Raw genomic sequence first — 20,477 nt, 5'->3', positions numbered from 1 at the left:
CAAGCACCTCGATATCAGTAAGGCTTCTATCCTCTGATAATGAATCTGTATATGGGCTGGGGAACACATCCAAAGTTTAGGCCATTTTCAAGTCTGTTTGGGCTTTTACTTTCTGTTGGGCTCTTTCACATCTCCTCTGTGTACGTACATAGCCTCAGAGCAGCCAGAAGTATGTGACCGTTTTAGGCCCTGTCTGGTCTTCGCTGTACCTGTGCACAACCTCAGCCAAGAATACACGCACTTGTGCTTCAACCACAATTGTAACCTCAGGTATGTAGATTCACTGGCCCTCCCCTGCTCCAAATCAAGTGAGTCCCCTTTGACTGTGGCAGCAAAGCTACTGGTCCTCATGGCATCCCCTACCCAGGCAAAATCTTCATGCTAACTGAGTTGGGGGGAGGGCTGGGAAGGGGAGCACCCCTGGGCAAGGATTGCACAGATTCCCACTGTTATCACCCAAAGTTCAGTAGTTGTTCAAGCATAAATGATTGTTGTAAGGCTTTGGTCAATTTCCAGGGTGCTGGAAAGGGTTGTCAGTTTTTTCCAGCTTTTAGCTGCTTTTGCGGGAGGGGATTTGCCCACCTCCTTACTTTGCCATAGCTGGAATAAATGAATGAATCCTTTGTAATCTGTCTTCTGCCTCTATTGCTGTACTGAAACTATCCTATCAAAATTATCAGTTACTTCCCAAGCATTAATCCATCCCTTTTTTCAGTCCTCTTCCTCCTTGATGTTGGAGAGGCTGAAACAGGCTCTGAGTAAGACAGACTGGGGGTGAATTCCAGCTCTGCCACTTGGTAATTATGTGCTTGGCAAGCGTACTTATCTTCTCTGGGTCTTAGTTTTTTCTTCCGTAAAATGCTAAAATAATGCCGGTGGTGTTATTGTGAGGAGGGTGGGGTTTGAGAAAGCACCTGGGTGGACCCTTCAGGTTCTTTACCAGCATAGTACTTGTCAGGAGGTCTCAGCCTCGCAGACTGCATGTCTGGGACTCCTTTTGACCTTTTTATCACCCTATACACAATGGAGAATAACTGGTGGGAATGCAGGGATAAGATCATGAAAATCCTTTGAGATTGGATCTACTATACACAACTATAAGGTATTATTAAACCTTATTATAATGTTCTTTGGGAACCTTTAAAAATTCTTCTCTCTGGGAAATTTTGGTCAAAGTAGAATTTCTAAAAATAGGGAAGCTGCTGAAATTACTCCCCCAACTTCCTTTTTCCCTGGACATAGAACCACTATGATGTTGATATTTTCTAAAAGACCAGGATTATAGGTGTAAATCCTTCTTAATTGAAAACTCTCACATTTTTAGGTGTTTCTTCTAAGTACTGAAAGACATGGTCCCCCTAATCAGAAGCTAAACATCAATTTTGTGGTTAAAGATGGAGAGGAAGAAACATGACCAAACAGAATGCTTGGAATTTGAAATGAAAATAGTGGTGAGACCATCACCATTTAGGGCCTTGCTGAAATTCAGATCTTTCTGCAGAGAATGCATGTTTAAAAACAATAAAAATCAACTGCTCTTTCCAAGTACTCTTAAATTTCTTCCTCACTGTCCTACCTCTCATTAGCAACACACTATTTGTCATTCACTATTGTTACTTGGAGACCCTGGAGGCACAGTGGTTAAGAGCTATGGCTGCTAACCAAAAGGTTGGCAGTTCGAATCCACCAGGTGCTCCTTGGAAACCCTATGGGGCAGTTCTACTCTGTCCTATAGGGTCACTATGAGTCAGAATTGACTCGACGGCAGTGGGTTTTTTTATTATTACTTATTTTTTCATGTGTCAAGCAGACTATAAGCTCTTTGATGGCCATCATGGTATCTGTATCCTCCGTGATGCCTGGCAGTTCCTCCCTATCACTGGCAATCAACAATTATGCTCGTTTTCACTCTATTACTCAGAAAGCTTCAATGATTCTCCACTATCCCTAAAGTGGTCTCCTAATTCTTTTTATTGCATGTGCTTATCAGTAAGCTATTTATACATTCTTTCCTTCCCACACTCTTCTTTCTCCCTCCCTCCCTGTCTCCGTGTATGAATATATATATGTATATATATATGCACACATATATATACATTATGTGTGTGTAATTTACTTTAAAATTATATACTTTTGCATTTCTATTTTATATATATTAAATAGAAAGTTTAAGAGGATGACAGAAAAATTTGTAATGTTTTCTTTCTGAACCTCTTGCACACCCCACTGAGTCCACTGGTCTGTAGTATAAAATCCAGGTTCTTTACAATCAGTCTTCAGACTGGAGTATTGATACCCCAGGATACACAGCATGGATAGTATTAAGGGGCTCAATTTCCAGATCCTCACCTACCAAATGTCCTCTCTTAAAACTGATCTGCCTGAGAACAGGCCCGCGCAGCTGATTTCTCTTTTTCTGCCTCTGCTTCCCAATTGCTTTTAGCCTTCACAAAAGAAAGGCATCCTTCAGCCATTCGGAACTATACTGCGTGCTTTGTCCTCAAACAAAGGGATGATTTAAGAATGCATCACTCCTGAAAAACACTGACAGGGCAGTGCCTTATTTCATCCACCTGACAAACTTGGCAAGTCTCTGTGCCTTGGACCTGCAGCTATCTTAGAAGTGAGATGGTGGAAAAACTTTGTGAATTGAAAAATTAAATTTTTTCTGACACAAAATAGGTATATTTGCAACAGAGAGTCCTGGATGGAGCAGGAGAAAAGTGGGGTGCAGAACTGAAATTCTAGTAAAAAGACCAGACTTAATGGTCTGAGACTGGAGGAACCCCAGAAGACACAGCCCTCAGACTCTGTGTCAACCCAGATCTGAAACCAATCCTGAGTCCAACTCTTCAGACAAAGATTAGACTGGACTATGGGACATAAATTGATACTCATGAAGAGTGTGCTTCTTAGCTCAAGTAGATACATGACACTAAATGGGCAGCTCCTGTCCAGAGGTGAGAGAAGAAGGCAAAGAGGGTCAGGAGCTGGTTGAATGGATATGGGAAATCCGGGATGGAAAGGAGGAGTGTGCTGCCACAATACAGGAAGAGCAATTAGGGTCACGTAACAACGTATGTATAAATTTTTGTGTGAGAGACTAACTTGCATTGTAAACTTTCACTTGAAGTACAACAATAAAGAAAAAAGAAAATAGGTGTATTTGGCTGGTTAGTTTGGCCGTGGGGACTAGTTCTGCCAATTAAGCGATATTTTCTACAAATGGAATGAGCTACATCTGTGGCTCCAAGTTTTTGGTGAAAATATATGTAAAGCACTTATCCAATATAAAATAAAACAGAAATTTCATCATTTGCAACTCTTTAAAGTTCTGAGGATTGCCTTAAACCAGCATTTAAGATATTCATAATGATGTCAGACTCTTCCCCATCTTATCTCCTGTCAGTCCCCCTCAGGCTTCAGCCAAGCCGTACTCATGTTCTTGGCACTCTTCCAGGTCTCTGCCTGTGTATATGCTCATGCCAGTTCCACCATCATAAATACCCTTCCTTCCCACCTCTATCTGCTGAAATCCTGTCTAACATCTACTTGGTCTGAGGCAATAATTAGGCACTGGGGATGCAAAATGAACAAAACAGCCTTGGCCCCATTTTTATAGAACATAGGAGACTAGTATGGGAGGCAGACAGATAAGTGGTGACAATATGGTATTATAAGAGCCATATGGGGAACCATGAGGTGCTGGGAACTCACAGCAGGGGTACCCTCCCTATAACTGAGGGGTCAGGGAAGTCTTCCCAGAGGAAGTTGCCAGAAAATCAAGAATAAAATCCAGGCAATGGATGATGCTCATTGTTTAAAAGCAGAATAAAAACAAATAGCCAGACATTTTCAGGGGAGGGGAAGGAAGAGGACTGATCTATACAGAGAACAAAAGTAAACTGAACTCACATTCTTAAGGCAATTTCTCTGTGAAGTCAGGATTTCAGCCATTAGGGGCACATTTACCTAACTGTAGCGTCCAGACATGTTATCAGGAGGGACCAGTCCCTGGAGAAGGACACCATGCTTGGTAAAGTAGAGGATCAGCAAAAAAGAGGAAGACCCTGAACAAGATGGACTGACAGAGTGGCTGCAAGAATGGGCTCAAACATAGCAGTGATAGTAAGGATGGCGCAGGACTGGGCAGTGTTTTGTTCTGTTGTACACAGGGTCGCTATGAGTCAGAACCGACTCAATGGCACCTAACAACAACAACAGAGTCCAGATAGAAATTTCTACCAAGTTCAATATGTTTCATGTTTTTGAGAGAATGGTTACATACTATTAAAAGCCCAATTATAGAACAGGCGAAAAGTCAAGGGAGAGGTCACCTCTAGAAAAATTTTCCTTTGCTTTTTGCCAAACACAAAATATTTGAACCCCAAGCTCAACTGCTGGGGGCATGGATAGCCTTTTTATATTGGGTTCACCAGAAATAGTGCTAAATGAATGCTCTTAGAATGTCTGTGAGGAAAGTGGTAGATAGTTTGTGTATGTGGCTCTGTTCTGAGGGTGGAGGCACTCTCTATGCAAACAAGTTAATGAAATAAGGACAGCCACAGAGGAGAAAACATTCAGTTCAAGGGAATGCCTTGTGCCACATGACAGAGACTGTGAGGGCCCAAGGTATGGGCTTCTACTGCTATACCTCTATTCCTAGCACCTTCCTGAGCCAGAGGCCCTGAATGCACCTTTACTGAGAGATGCTCAATTTCCCACTTAATGCTACCACTCACAGTGCTGATTTGTTACAAAGTTACTGTCTATGAAAGACTGTCTTCTACAAACACATTAGTAGACTTGGAGTATGATAGATGTGGCATCAACCAGCAAATATTTCCTACACTGGTCACACTCTGCTACCCAATAACACTTTGTTCCTTCGAAATAGAAAATAAACCCAGTCTTCTAGTTCTCTGATACAGTCACCCATGCATCATTACAGTGGGTTTTGATTTTCTCATCTTGTTTTCTTAGTTGTTTGAATATCTTTTTCAAGCACCCATATAGAGGGTTAGCATTTTCTCTATGAAACTATTCACTATGGCTGTAGAATCAGGTAGGCTGTATCCATGAGGGCTTAGTTACTGAAGTACCAAAAGGTGTCCTTGTAAAATACTGACTGTATGTGGAAGTCACATGACATGGACCCCAAGGACTACATAATCAGGGAGGCTTCAATAGGCTATACTGTTGGTAAAGCTATTTCATCTCTTTCAGGAAAATCATCACAAGCTCATCCCAGAACACATAAACTCATTTTTGCTAGAAAGTAATTACCAAGCTCTGGAAGGTCAGAACTATGTTTGATACCATTTTTCCATTACAAATGCTTCATACAACTTCCTATCAGTAGTACCATATTTTTCCGGATGGGTGGACCAACTGTAAATGTGCTCTGAAATTTTGCTTTCTCACAGTTCCCCAATCATTTCCCGATTATGGGCTTTAATAAAGCTTGTAACAATGATGAATGTGTCTTATGTTGTGGTATGTATGTATAATGTGTCTGCAAATAGGTTTAGACCCTTGTGTGGAAAGGGCCTGTAGTCTCCTAAATAGAAAAATCTTGAAGTGAATAAGAGCTGATTTAAGAGTTTGGAAAATGATAGCAGAGATTAAGGACTGCAGTGTGATGGACTGCTTTTGTATGGCCTTTCTAGCCATGGTCTTGTAACTCCTACCCAAATGATTGGGTCGGACTGTGCAAATAAGGCAGTTGTGGCCCACCAAGGGAACTGGTCAGTTTTGCCTTAAAAGAGAGCCAATTCCAGAGCAGAAAGAGGATCCCACCACCACCACCTAAGAAGAACAGCCAGGAGTGGAGAACACATCCTTTGGACCCAGGATCCCTACGCTGAGAAGCCCCTGGAACCGGGAGACAAAGACAGCTCAAGTGCAGTGGCAGAGAAACGACAGCAGGAGATGGCGCAGTGGGCTTCCCGGCCCACGGAGCAAAAAAACTGAGTGCCTTTGGGAGGGAGGCTTCCTGGCAGAGTACGGTGCCTCTGGGCACGTATCAGCAGAGCTAGAAGAGCTTTGTGACACTTGCCCTAGCAGGGCAGAGGCTGAGGGGCCAGAGAGGCATGCCTGTGAGCATGGCTGGGAAGAGGCTGTCCTGATGGAAGAACAGTCATCCTGAGCATTCCTGAACCTGAACTATAACCTGTTACTTCCCTAATAAACCCTGTAAATCACGAGTATTGTCTGCGAGTTCTGTGTGGCCATTGCAATGAATTATCGAACCCAGCAGAGAAGTGGAGGGTGCTGTGGGAGGAATGGTTGGTATCAGAATTGGTAAAGATGGCAGAGGAGGCATGTCTGATCTCTGCCTCATAGGAATCAGCCTTGAGCTGTTGATCTTGATTCTCCTTCCCCCTTGTAAAGTCAGAGGAGGTCAGACACCGCCCCCATGACATTTTTACAGGGACCTTATGTCAAACCACGGCTAAGGCCACATTTTAACACTTCCTTACTCCCAGGTTCATTTTATTTCTGTCACTCTCTCCACTATTCAAATTCCTTCCATTCAGCAAAATCAGACCCATTCAGGAGAACAAGTACACAATGACTTCTGTCCTTGATACTTTCCTGTGTGCAGTAATGAAAAATACAGTTTGAGTTTTCAGCGTGCACCCAAGAGGCATGGAGGTCTGATAAAATGTTACGCCCCCTCTTCTGATGCCCCAGGTTTTCCTAAGACACTGCCGTCCCATCATATAATAAATGTCGGTTGACTTAGGGCCGAGGGCTCCTCAACACGGAGATCATTTTCTTGCAGAGGCCCAGTATAGCCCCTTTTTAGATAAGCCGACTACATGTGAATGCTATCTTGGTGCTAGAGCCTTACTTTGGCAAAAGCCTGGACCTTTATCTGCAGCTTCTTCCCTGGGCCGGGCCTTGCTGCGTCGCCGCGCGCCCAGCAGATGGCGCCGCAGCTGAATTTTCGCGAGCCGTTCTCTCCGCCTGTAGCGTCTGGAATAAACAGGAAAGGGATTTTTTTTTTTAAGCATTTTAATTTTCAATATATATTGCCTTCTTTATCATGTGAGAAGCTTTTTTTGTTTGACTAAGTTGAAATGCATTTGAGATGTTTGAAAAAATAATTGATTACGCAATCCCAAATACTTTTTTTTAGGGTTTTCACTTTCTCAAAGGAGTGAAATAGCATAAACTGTTACGAGAACATTGTTCAGAAACATCCGCAGGCAGCGCTGGATGAAGAAAGCCTGCTTCAAAAAAGACCAGCAAGGCGTGGCGTGGAGCCTCTCCAGGCTGCGGTGGAAGCGACCTTCGTGGCGATTAGGGTGCGGCCGCGGCTTCCCCCAAGACAGCGCCGCCTGCTGGTGAGAGGGGAGGAAGAGCTTGGACCCCGCCCGAGAGACTGCGGCGTCGTTCCCCGCTCGGGAGAGCTTAGACACGGCATTCCACGGCCACTACTACTCAGGATACTGCAGTTTATGCCCCCCCGCCCCCGCCCCCGCCACAAACGAAACTTGAAGTAGTGGATACAGTCAGAGCAGCCTTTTCTGTGGGGAAGAGAAAACTAAAGGCCTGTTATGGTTTTGATATCCAATGTTTCAAAGGTCTTGACTGTTTTTTATGCTTCCTAATAAGGGTGGATTTGATTTTCAGAGTATAATTATTATTTAAATTATCCTAAAGGAGAAAGAAAAATAAAACCTGATAGGGGTCCTTTTTCATTTATTCTACTTTGCTGTAATGGGATTTACATAAAATGGCTGACAATTCAACAAAATATTTGAAAGGTTATCAGAGACAAATTTGAAAACGGTGGCGGCTGCGCATATCACGTCTCTCTACGGCCCCTCATTTTTATTCCAAGGTTGTTGCACTGCCATTTCTAGAGTCTCCTCCTCCTCTCCCCACTTCCTTTTTCTCTTCACTCATTTGACAGGTCTGCAATCATCTGCTTAGAATACGTCATCTTCATCCACTGGGAGAAGATAGTGGTACCATCTTTCTCCCCCTATGGCTGAAGCCCACAGAAGGAAGATGACGGTGCGCTTCTGTTCTTAGCCTGCGCGGTTACCGGAAACTCTAACCCGCAAGATGATGCCAGAGTGCACCTTCCCCCTTTTTATGTTGCGCAGAGCTTTATGTTGCCCTTCATTAAGCAGATGCTTTCTCCCTGTCCTTCACGTTGCCCAATGATGCAGCAATAATCTTCTGGTCCTTTCCACTTGCGGAGATTCATTGCTTTAAGTGTAAGAATCTTACATCCATTTTCTCCAAAGGCGGCAATTTCATTTGGTGTAGAAGTCATGCTGTTTATCAGGTGCCTGTTCTGACATTAGGCATAGCTGTAGAAATAAATTCATAGTCTCTCGTTCAAAACATGAGCCCTGGTGGCTCAGTGGTTAAGAGCTCGGCTGCTAACCTAAAGGTCGGCAGTTGAATTCACCAGCTGCTCCTTGTAAACCCTGTGGGGGCAGTTCTACCCTGTCCTATAGAGTCGCTATGAATTGGAATCGACTCGACGACAACGAGCTTGGTTTTTCTGGTTGGTTCAAAACAGGGCCCTCTCTTTTGTCCAGTAGCACTAGAAACAGCATAATTAGGTACTCAACTGGAACAGAAGGCTTCTGGGGGAGGCTGGAGAAGGAGAGTTGGGCCCCCAACTCCCGTAGTGACCGCTTGAACTGATCCCTCACAATCTGGATCCAACCAGATGAGCACTGAGAGCTTAGTGTTTGGAGGACAAGAAAAGAGCAATAGATACATAGTAAGTGAGTGAATCAGGGACCGGATCCAGGATGATGCCTGACATTTGTTTATCTGCAGAGAAACTGAAGTAAAAGAGGCGAATGTCTCCCTAAGAGTCATTGTGTTGTAAAAGTGTCCTTCAGGGAGAGGCTACGTGAACGGGGCAGCTGATAACAATATTGTGCAGGCACACATTTCGCTACACCACCCCCTCTCCCCTACTCCCACTCCCCGCCCCCTCTCCTCCCCGGCCCGACTGCAGAACTAAGTGTTACTAAACGAATCCACAGGGACACGGCCCTGCAGCCTCCGCAGCTGCAGTCCTCAGAGGGAGGCGGCTCAGACAAAGCAAAGCGGCTTCTCCAAGGGGGGAGGGGCGCTCGCCTTTGTTCTTCCTTGGAACAAGGACTTTTCTCTCAAATCTCACACATCAGCAGCTTTCACCTCTGCAGGAGGGCAAAATAAATTAATCGTCAATATTGTTCTGGACAGCGTATTTTTGGAGCCCTGAATTCTGTGAAATGCAGGCTCAGACTATTTTTAGAACGCTAAGGTGCTGTAAAGTTTTTATTCTGGGTTTCTAGGCGAAAATTTCAGAAAGATGCCCCTCTATATCCAATAAAAATAAAAAGATCTCCTTCAGAAGGGGGTGGTCAAGACATAGTGCTTTGAATCGTACATATAATAATTACATGGCATGTACCTTAAACTTAAGAATCTCTTCTTCACAAAGGGGTGACTTAATGAGTAAAATTCTTTATCTAAAAGAAATTGTACATTCAAAAATGTTTAAAATGGCAAATGTTTTGTTATATAGATATATATTTACCACAATAATTTTCTTCTAAAAAGAGTAAAAGAGCTCTCTGAGAAATCTTGCCTTTGCGCATTTTAAGTAATTTTTTCCCGTAAGAATGATTTAACATAACCACTTTTTAAAAAATTAAGAATTGCCTAGTTCTGATTTGTTAAGTGTGGAGTTAAGACAAAGGGTCCTTGGCTCTCATATCAGGAATAGGCATGCCACTCCCAAAGCACTCCAAGCATCTGCTGCCTTGACTGATTCTTGAACAAAAATCCACAGGTGGCTTCAGCTCTTGACAGCTGAGGTGGTCTTTTATGTTCAGTTGGAATTTCAGTTTGGGCTGGCTGGAACAGGTTCACACCAGAAAAGAAAATGTTCTCAGTGGGTCAGAGAACACTAACTGGGCTGAACAGGACTAGATTCATGTTTTTTAAATACTACAGGTTTATTTCCTGGGAATTTACCATAAAATAAGTCAGCTTCAGTCCCTTCACATGGCATTCTCAGGCTCTTTAAGATAGTTCCTATTCTTTTTGGATTTCATCTGTTAAATATCAGTTCATATTTTGTCCCGAACAATTGACTATCTGCATGTTTCTAAGCAACTGAGCCTCTCAGGCATCTCGCTGCCTCATTCTTTCTGGCACTCTCTGGGTTTCCCAGCCAGGAAACCAGACTATATTAGCATTTAAGGGAGAGATGATCTAATGACTCCAGTTCTGTAGGTGAGTCCCAGGCAAGCTTCAAAAATAATTCTGAAGCTAGATAAGGAACAAATAAGCAGGTATTAAGGGATTATGTATACCTTTGTAATTAACAGAAATTTTTGACAGAATAGCCACTCGTCATGTATATTCATAATACTACCTTGTGTTTATGTTATTAGCTATTATTTAGAGAGTGTATTACAGAATGCCTTCCATCTGACAAGCTCAAAGTCCTTTCCAGTGTTCACCTCATATATTACGGCACTTCAATTTTGTAAAGTGTAAGTAGTTTGAGGGCAAGACCCTGTCTTGCACTTCCTTTATATTTCACACAGTACCCAGCAGGGTATTAGACATGCAGTAGGCACTCAGGGAATACTTTCTTTTTTATTTATTTTTAATTATAGACTAAAGGAACAACTAATGACTGCTCTAATCCTGAGATTAGGCCTGTCTTTATGTTACCTATCCTTCTGAGGAAACTGGATAGTGGTACTTTATAGACAGAAAGTGAAACGGAGATGTTGCATCTCTGAATGATAATGATGACAGCAGCTGACATTTAGTGATCCTGTATACCAGAAACTGTACTAAGTACCTTAATGCATTATCTCATTTAAACTTCACAACAACCCTAAAAGTTAACTATTACTATTATCACTATCCTTATTTTACATATGAAAAACATGCCCAAGTCACACAACTAATAAGTAGCTACATGAGGACTTGAATCCAGATATTAGTCAGTCTCCAAAGTCCACGCTTTTAGATACAATCCTATACTACCTCCCTGGAAATACCAAAAATATCTAGTAACGACACTCATAGCCCCATTTACTAACCACCCTTCTCTGAGGAATTGCCCCACAACATACTATCTGTAAGTGGTGAGTGAGGGAAGAGGGCAAGCACAAACACAATTTATAATGTCTAAGTCTCAATATGCATTGTTTGATGTTCCATGTGTTATCTCATTTAATCCCCACAGCACCTTGTGAAGGATGTTACTACTATTTCTTATATATAAGAAATACATCTCTGGACAACTGGTGGGTTCAAAAATGTAAATACTAAAATATTCAGAGGCAGAAAGGTAGGAAATCTACTGATAACACTGGACTGATCTGACCTAGGCCTCTCATCTCAGCTCCCAACCCTATTGTGGTGCTTCCTACCTTTTCTTTCTTCCTTACATGTTGTTTAGGAGCCCTGGTGGCACAGCAGTTAAGAGCGAGACTGCTAACCAAAAGGTTGGCAGTTCAAATCCACAAGCCACTCCTTGGAAACCCTATGGGGCAGTTCTACTCTGTCCTATATGGTCACTATGAGTTGGAATTGACTTGACAGCAAGGGGTTTGGATTTTTTTGAGGGGTTTTACATATTGTTGTCAACGCTCCAACCAGCCATAAAGCTTGTGCCTGTCTCTACCTGCCCCATAAATACAAATATGGTTAAATGTTGACTTGTTGTGACATTAAGCCATTTCAAAAGCACAAGCAAGGTAGACAGGAAAGAGCAAAAAGTGACCACGCAGGGAATGCTATGTAATAGTTAAAAAGGATGAATTAAATTAAAACATATTGCCATGAAAAGTTAAAAAAAAAAAAGTTGTAGACCAAAAAGCACAGTATGGCACCATTTATGTTTTAAAGAGTGGCACAAAACAATATAATGCACACACACACACACACACACACACACAATTGATAACAGTGGTTTTTCTGAGGAGGGGACTGAATTTGGGGTAAGGTGGGCAGTACTGACAGACTTCTTTATCTTTTACGAGATAATTTATTCATGCAATATGTATGTAAAATAAAGGACAGAGAAGAAACAAGTGTGTTGTTAGAAAATAAAAGGTTAATAATATGCATGTAAAATGAGATAAAGGATACAAATATACCAAGCTAAAATCCATCCCCTGGTTCATGTCCATAAAAGACCAATCAGTCAGAAGAGAGTTCTCATGTTGACATTAAACCAAAAGCAAATCAAACCCATTGCCATCGAGTTGATTCTGACTCATAACGACCCTATAGGACAGAGTAGAACTGCCCCATAGGGTTTCCAAGGAGCGGCCAGTGGATTCAAACTGCCGACCTTTTGGTTAGCAGCCGAGCTCTTAACCACTGCGCCACTAGGGCTCCCATGTTGACATTACTATAATGAATTTAATGGTTGTTGAAGTTTGTCTTTTGCCTCTATCAGAAATACAGTGGTGAGAAGTACACTAGACTTGGAGCCAGACAACCTGGGTTTAAGGCCTGACTCTGCTTTTATCTGTAACCTTGGATTAATTTCTCAGGACCTTAGTTTCCTTATCTGTAGAATGGAGATAATAGTAACATACTTCACGGGGTGTTGTGAGGGTTAAATGAGATAATGCATAAGAAAGAACATCAAAACTATGCATATTGAGACTTAGAAATTATAAATTGTGTTTGTACTTCCTCTCTTCTCTCTCTTGCCCTCCCACTTCAGATAATTAGTTTTTCTCACTCTTTTAAGACATCTGAATGTATCATACTGAGGTGGAGTTAAATTAATAAACCATTAGTCTTCAGTGCAATACAGTATAATAATTGCTGACAACACATAAACCTCCTGTATTAGAGACTCTAGGTTATGCAGATGCAAGGTTTTTAAGATCCAAACCTGTATTCCTGTATTTATTTTAAGGACTATATTTATTTGATTCAGTTTATAAAATATACCCCTTCCCTGTGAAACCCAGTTTTGATGTAAGAACGAAAGTATCCAAATCAGACCCTTTAAATTATAAGTCAAAAACATAAATAAAAATTGTTTGCATCTTAAAGTGTATTTATTGGTGATCTTACTAAAATTTCAGGCTGTTTTGAAATTTCAAGAGTCTATAAGTCTTACAGTAAAATGGCTATAAAAATAACAGAAACTGCAATGCCACCCATATACACAAAAGAGAAACATGAACAAATGAGTAAATATCAGTTGCATGTACACAGCACCATGTCCAAGCCACACAGGATGTACCTATTTTCAATTACAGCCTCACCTTTGAAACAGAGCCAGGTTCTCCTCTGCTTCTACTGGATGTGCACAGGAACCTGAAGATTTCTGATGAAATAAATAAGATCCAGTTTGAGATGTTTGCAGTTTGAGTTCAGCAAAGATTCATTTGAAAGAATCAATTCCAAGCACACAAAGCACACATTCCTCCCAAGCTGCTCCACCCCATTAAACTGGGTTGTCATTTTAGAGCTGGGCGCCCATTGTTCACTTTCTTTTACTCTAATTAGATTTGACAGATTGTGCTTTCTGGCTAGACTGGCTGTTGCTAAGAACAGAGAGAAGAGACGAGGCTGACCTTGTCATTATGCCCTTGGGATCAGTGCCCCCCTCCAAGTCCACACATCACTGAAATGCGCTCCAGCAGCTTTAAATCTGCTCCCCTTCTTCTCCTCCAGCCTCTTTCTTATGTGCTCCATGCATCTTAGCACAACTGACATTTCTCACTTTCTATAATGTGAGATTCAAAGTCTTAGTAGGTGTGGGAGTGGAATATGTGGTGCTCTAATATTTTCATAATAATACTCTGATCCTTGTTTTTTCTGGATGCCTGGGGGGAGGGGGAACAGACCAGCTTTTCCAAAGGGAAAGATGTTGCAGTTCACCCTGGAGCGAGGAAATATTGGTTGCTTAATGAAACAGAGCTCTGGAGGATTCAGGCTCTGGCTCTACCTCTACGTGTCTGCAGCAAATCACTTGTCCTGCTGCTCTCCGTTTCCATATCTGCAAAATGTCCTCAATAATCCTTGAACCTTATAGCAAAAACATGTTATACTGTTATTATGTAGGAATTAGATCATAAAATGATAGAGCTGGAAATGATCTTGTAGATTCATCTTGTCTACTACTTTCATTTGGAAGATTAAAAAATGCAGACCAACAGAAGGAAGTGACATGCCCAGTGTCTTGAAATTAGTTAATTAAATGCTTAGCACTGAACAATAGCCTGCTAATCAGCTTCCTTGTCATTAACCTTCCTTTTCCCAGTTTATTCTATGCTTGGTAATAAACCATATTGGTCAGGAAAGCAACTTTCTCCAAGGAAGGAATTCTCCTTACCCAAGAAACATTGCAGAAATGCTTCCCTTTATGGAAAATGCAATGATCCTGTGATAGAATCTGAGTCACCAATGCCACATGACTCTCTCAGGGGCACAGACAGAATTGAAAAGGCTGGTGGTCTGGGCCCTGTTCTCAAACAGGAGTGGCTCTGTCCCTGACCTAGGTCTGCCTGTGTCCGTGGCCTCAAAAGCTGTGAGCAGGAGTGATTGCTAGGAAGTTCTTCTTGGAATAAACTTAGTGTTTCCCAAGTTGTAATGTAAACCCATTCATTTATCATTCATTCACCTACTCATAGGCATTTTTTAAAAACCCATTATTTGCTAAGTGCCTGTGGGCTGATAAGACTACTACAATGAGTAGGACCCAGCTTCAAGGAGCCTTGGAAGAAGCCAGCAGTGTAAACATTCATGCAGTGGAGCACTGCGGGGACCATGATGGAGGGAGGAAATTGTCAGTTTTCCTTGGCTGGGGTTCAAGGAATCAGAAAAATATCATAGAGGAGTGACACTTGAGCTGAGATTTGGAAAATGAGGTGTATTTTCTGGGGGAGAGGGATGCAAGTCCATGGCATTCCAGATAGAGAGGTTTGCATGAGCCTGGTGTTTGAGGGAAAACAGTTTTTGGTCTGCATAGTACAAGGAAGTATCCACTAAAGGTGAGATTGGAAATTTAGGTAGAGATAAGTGAAGATGTTATACGACAAGGGAAGGAGTTTGAATTTTGTTCTAGCAGCTCATGAGAACCATTAAAGAGTTTCAAGCAGGGAAGTAACTTGATCCAAACTGCATTTTAGAAAGATGGCTCAGATGGCAGTATGGAAGATGGATTGCGGGAGGGGTAGGAAGGAGCAAGACCTAAGGCAAAGAGACTTTAGGAGGCAATTGCAAAAATTTAGGTAAGACAAAACTGACTCAGTCTCTTTAACAAGACAGTGGGAAGGATAAAAGGTAGGGGACTATTTTAGTTTCAAAGCGACATACAACTACACGCAAAGTGTGGGCTTTGTTTGGATCCTGATTCAAATGGATCAACTGTAAGGAGGAAATTTGGGGGACAAACAGTATTAGAGGATGTTAAGAAATCATGGCTAATTCTGTTAGGTGTAATACTGCTATTTTGGTAATATGATAAAACAGCATACTAAAGTGCTTCCTCTAGGTGAGATGTCAAGATGTCTGGATTTACTCTACGACACTTTAGAAAAAATAGATTAATTATGGCAAAAATGATTAAATTTAAATGTTTATTTAAATACTTAACTAATTATTAATTTATAACTAATTACTAAATCCAGTTGATGGATATGTAGGGATTCCTTATACTCTATAAATATATTTGAAAGTTTTCAAAATAAAAAGTTAAAAATTTAGGCAAAGGAAAATGAGGTCCTAAATGAAAGAAGCTGTAGTGAAAATGGAGAAGAGACAGCTATGAGAAATAATGAAAAAGTAGAATTAACAAAACTCAAAAATTAAATGTGGTGATTGAAATAGAAGACCTGAAGTGATTTTCAGGCTTTTGGTTGGATACCTGTGTAGATGGGAAAGAATTTACTCTTTTAGGCATGTTTCATTAGAGTTCCAGTGAAACACTGACGTAGTGTTGTCCAGTTGGCAGTTGGTTGCATAGATTTAGAGCTCAGGAGATCTGGATTTGTATGTAGTCTGTTGCCTGATTAGGGTCCGTGCCCTGGAGCAGTCGAGCCAATGAAATGTACTCCAAGTCAGAAAGAGACAGAAAGTTTATTTAGGAGGTATCCACCAATGGGAAATCCGACAGCAATGCAGGCTGTCTCTATGGAGTCCCAAAAGGCATTTTTACATTAGAGCTTATATATGATTTTTACAAAGGTTAGAAGTGTCTTTGTAGCCCACAGATGGCATGGCCGGATGAGTTATTCATTACAAGGTAATTACAAGAGACTCTATCAGACTAAAGAGATACATGCTGGACATCTCCTTATAAGGCTAACGATATATATGTTAGACATCTGGGCTCTAATCTTCCTGTGGGGGGTTGTAAGTCACAGGTGGCTGGACAGAGCAAAACAAAGTTATTAACAAATGTATGCGGAAAGGAGAAGGCAGGTAAAACAAGAAAAAAAGAACTTACAGGTTCTTCATGGTGTTAGTTATATCAAGCTCTGAGTCAGCCATTTTGAAAAGGAGAAAACATGCTGGGGAGTATTAGGGTCACAGTCAGCTCACCAACACACAGGTGGTGATTAAAATTATTGGAAGGGCATGGCAGATGAGAAGGTAATATGGCTGAGGAAGAACCCCAAGGCACATTTACATTAAAGAGGTGGGGGAAAGGAAGAGCCTGCAAAAGAGACCAAGAAGAATGACCAGAGGGGTAGGAGGAACAGTAAAAACATAATGCAAGTGAAAGCAACTGAGGAGAATCTGTCAAGAAGAAACAGTGAATCAACAAAATCAAATGCCCCAGAGTTAAAATATGAAACCCATTGGATTTAGCATCCAAGTGACATTTGCCAGTTTCAGGAGACTGTTTGCAATGTACTGAAAAGTGAATGAGGAGTGAGTGAGCAAAGCCTGGAAGATAAGGAAGGGCTGGATGGCATGGTCCTCACAGGGAGGGGGGGTGGCAGGGAGGTGGTAAGAAAAGATTTGAAAATGCGCAAGCTCTGGGCATAGTAGGATGATAGTAGCCTCTGCTCAAGGAGGCTCAGTAGAAGTAGATTACTGAGAGAAAAAAACAAGCTTGGGTTAAGGAAGGGAGGAGAAGGGTACATTCTGTACAGAGATTAAGATTATAGGGAAATTTCTTTATAATGAAACAAAGGTTCCCAAGGGCACTGTGGAGAGAGTTTATGAGACGGTCAGTAATGTATGAGCGTCAGGGGGCAGAAGGAGATTCTTATGATCTCTGGTTAGTATACCTTGGCAACCTCTTCACTCGTCTCCCAAATATAATTCTCTCCACTCTATGCCATCTTGCAGGTATCAGATCCAGAAAATTTTTATAAAGTACAGCCTTGATCATGTTAAACCCTTAACCCAAAACTTTCATTAGCTCCCAATACCTACTGAATTAAATATAGTATAGGTATTCAAGGTCCTTCCTTAATCTGATCCCAACCTGCTTTTTTCAGCCCAATCTTCTTGGCTTGGTTTGCTTGTTTTTTATTTGTTTGCTTTGTTTTCCTTTTCAAGAACCTTCCTTCCAGCAATATCAGGCTATTCACTCTTCTCTGAACATATTACGTGAAATGGTGTAGAAAAAATGACTGAGAACAGTGTCTAGCATATGGTAGCACTCAACAGATGTTAATTTTCTGATACTAAACTATTTATAATTCCCCTTCAACCATTTCATGCAGTTCTCTTTGCCCTGAAGTCTCTTTCCACTTTTCTTCAGGCATCATCTGTTCTAGGAAGCCTTTCTGAGTTCTCAGACTGGGCTGTGGGTGTCCTTGTCTTGGCTTCTACAGCACCCACACTTCTTTTGACACTTAGCCTATTGCATGGCAAAGATCTTTTTATGGGTCCATTTCCCCCAGTAGAGTTTAAGTTTCCTGAAGGCCACAGCTGTATTTTCTACATATTTATAGCATCATCACCTAGCATGGTATGCGGCACAATACATGTTAAAAAAAGTGTGTTAAACGGAACTTTGCTCCCTTTCCTCTTTTGTTTAGCTGAATTTTTATATGCTATATGATATGATATGATTTCTTACATGATATCCTGACTCTGTTTTTTCTGAATTGTTTCTTGTCACCCCAGTGTCCATTCCTGTTCTTCTGGAAACAGGCCTAATTTTCTTTGGGAATTTTCTGCTCTTGGTCTTTGTGATCTGGCTGGGGTCTCATTCTCCCCTGGCCTCATGAGTGGAGGATAAACATAGGCCTAAACCAGTCAGTGGATCCTGGCCTCACCGATTGGTTTGAGGTGAGCATGTCCTCTCAGCCTTTCCAATTGGAGTAAATCTCAGGACTTTCTCCAGAGTTACTGGAAGGGAAATACTCTCTGCTAGACATGGAGTTATTAGGATGCAAGACTACTACAGCCATTTTGATATTACAAGGGACAAGGCTGTTTGAGAATGAATCCAATATTTGGAGAACACAGCCAAGCAGAAAGATGGAGAGAAGCAGGGTCCTGGTGATAGAAACAGAGCGCCTGCTTGACAGGAAAACTATGGCTTTCCAGTTTGTGTTGGGTTTTCTGATTTTTGCAACAAAATCATCTAAACTGATATAATAGCTATGCATACCTACAACATTGCCTGGCACATTAGACTATTCAACAGATGTGCGTTTAATAGATAAATTAACAAGTTATTAGGTGAAGAACAGCAATTATTTATTTCCATAGGGCAGTTTGGCAAAATGTATCTAAAGCTTAAAAAATAATCATCCTGAGACCAGAAATAAAGGCTTATAATTCAGTTAACGCATAAAAACATAGGAGCAAGAGAGCTTGGTGCACAGCAACAATAATACTAGTAATTGTTCTCTACTTTTAGAACTCTATCCTAAGGAAATAATTAGATAAGTATACAAAATATGTTTATCTGAGCATTGTTTATAATATCAGTAGAGGCTGGCTAATAAAACTATGATATCTTCAAATAACAGAATATCCTGTAATCACTAAAATAATAAAGCAGATTTGTATGCCACTTCTTAAATGTCACCATGAGTCAGAATCAACTCAACAGCAACCAGTTATTATCTTATGAATACATATATCAGTCATAGAAATATTGGAATCATAATAAATATCAAATAAGGCAAAACTTCTTATAAGAATTATGAATTGGAGCCAAAGACTTGGAAGGAAAACATCATTCAGTAACTGATAGAAAGTAAACTGCTCACTCAGAAAGAACCTGCCATATTTCACTGAATTTCAGATACCATTGGTAGTAAGATGCTTCCTGATTTCAGAGATGTCAACGTGTGAAGAAATATGTAGCTTAGAATTGCCCAAATACAATATGTTTAGGGACAGAAAATAGCACATGGAGATGAGTGGGCTGGAGGGAAATAGGACACAAGGATCGTTAGATAAAGTAAACCAAGGGGAAAAGTATTTTAAAGTTTATAGAATACAATTTTATTATACCTAGTGGAAAGGAACTAGTGAAAGACTTTGAGGAGGGGTACAATATGGCTACAAAAACAAGCACTAAAGATTTATTTTGGAACTAACTAAATAAAGGAAGCAAGCAACTCTGCCTGCTTATTTGGGTTCTGCATATTTGGTAACATTGTGTGTTAATGCATTTACGTTTGAGAGGTTTAATTCTCTAATTTTTCTTAAGTGAAAGCCAGGCTTGTATTTTTTGCTCCCCATCCCATTTTAAGAAGATGTTTGGCAGCTAAAGATAGATAAGGTATAGGAGAAATGAACTGTTAGTACTCAAGGAGAAGGATTAAAATGTCTGCCTTTTCCATGTAAACAAAGTACAGGGAACTCAGGACTTTCCTAAAGGATGTTCTATATCTCTTCTCATCTTGTTGAAAGCTTTCAGTAAAGTTGTCTGTTATAAACCTCAAGCACTTTTTATCCAAGCGGTCTCATAAGTTAGGAATTTGACCAGCTGTCCACAGGGAAGTGGGCTAAAAAATGTCAAGCATTCTTTCTGGCTCTCTGGCTCTCACACTCACACACACTTTTAGCAGTACATCACATACATTCTATTTACTCACATGACTTGTTCTTTATTTTCAGTTACTTTTGTCATTTGTAAAGTGAGAAGCATTAGGGAGGGCAAATTGCTCTTGTTCAGGTCCAGGACCACTGCCGCTAGCAAATGCTGCATCCAGAAGCACCATCATAAGGTCCTCCCATTTGATGTAATTATTGTCCAAAGACAAAGGGACTTGACCAAAACCTATAGTGTGGCTCTAGGCAAAATGCATTGGTAAATAAATTTACTTCATAAGATGTCAGATCTAGAAGGAAACCGAAAGAACATCTTCTAATCCCTGAAATTCCTAACCTTTAGTAAGCAACAAACTCACCTTAGGAGCTTTTGAAACATCTTTAGAGTTGAGACCCAGGGTTGTATTTTTTTCCCAAAAAGCTTCATAGGCAATACTACTGTATATTAAAGGCTGAGAATCACTTTCTAATCCAATTTCCTTTAC

This window comes from Trichechus manatus, unplaced genomic scaffold (genome assembly GCF_000243295.1).
Source record: "Trichechus manatus latirostris isolate Lorelei unplaced genomic scaffold, TriManLat1.0 scaffold00209, whole genome shotgun sequence".
Lineage (NCBI taxonomy): Eukaryota > Metazoa > Chordata > Mammalia > Sirenia > Trichechidae > Trichechus > Trichechus manatus.
Note: the sequence above shows the minus strand (reverse complement) of the source record.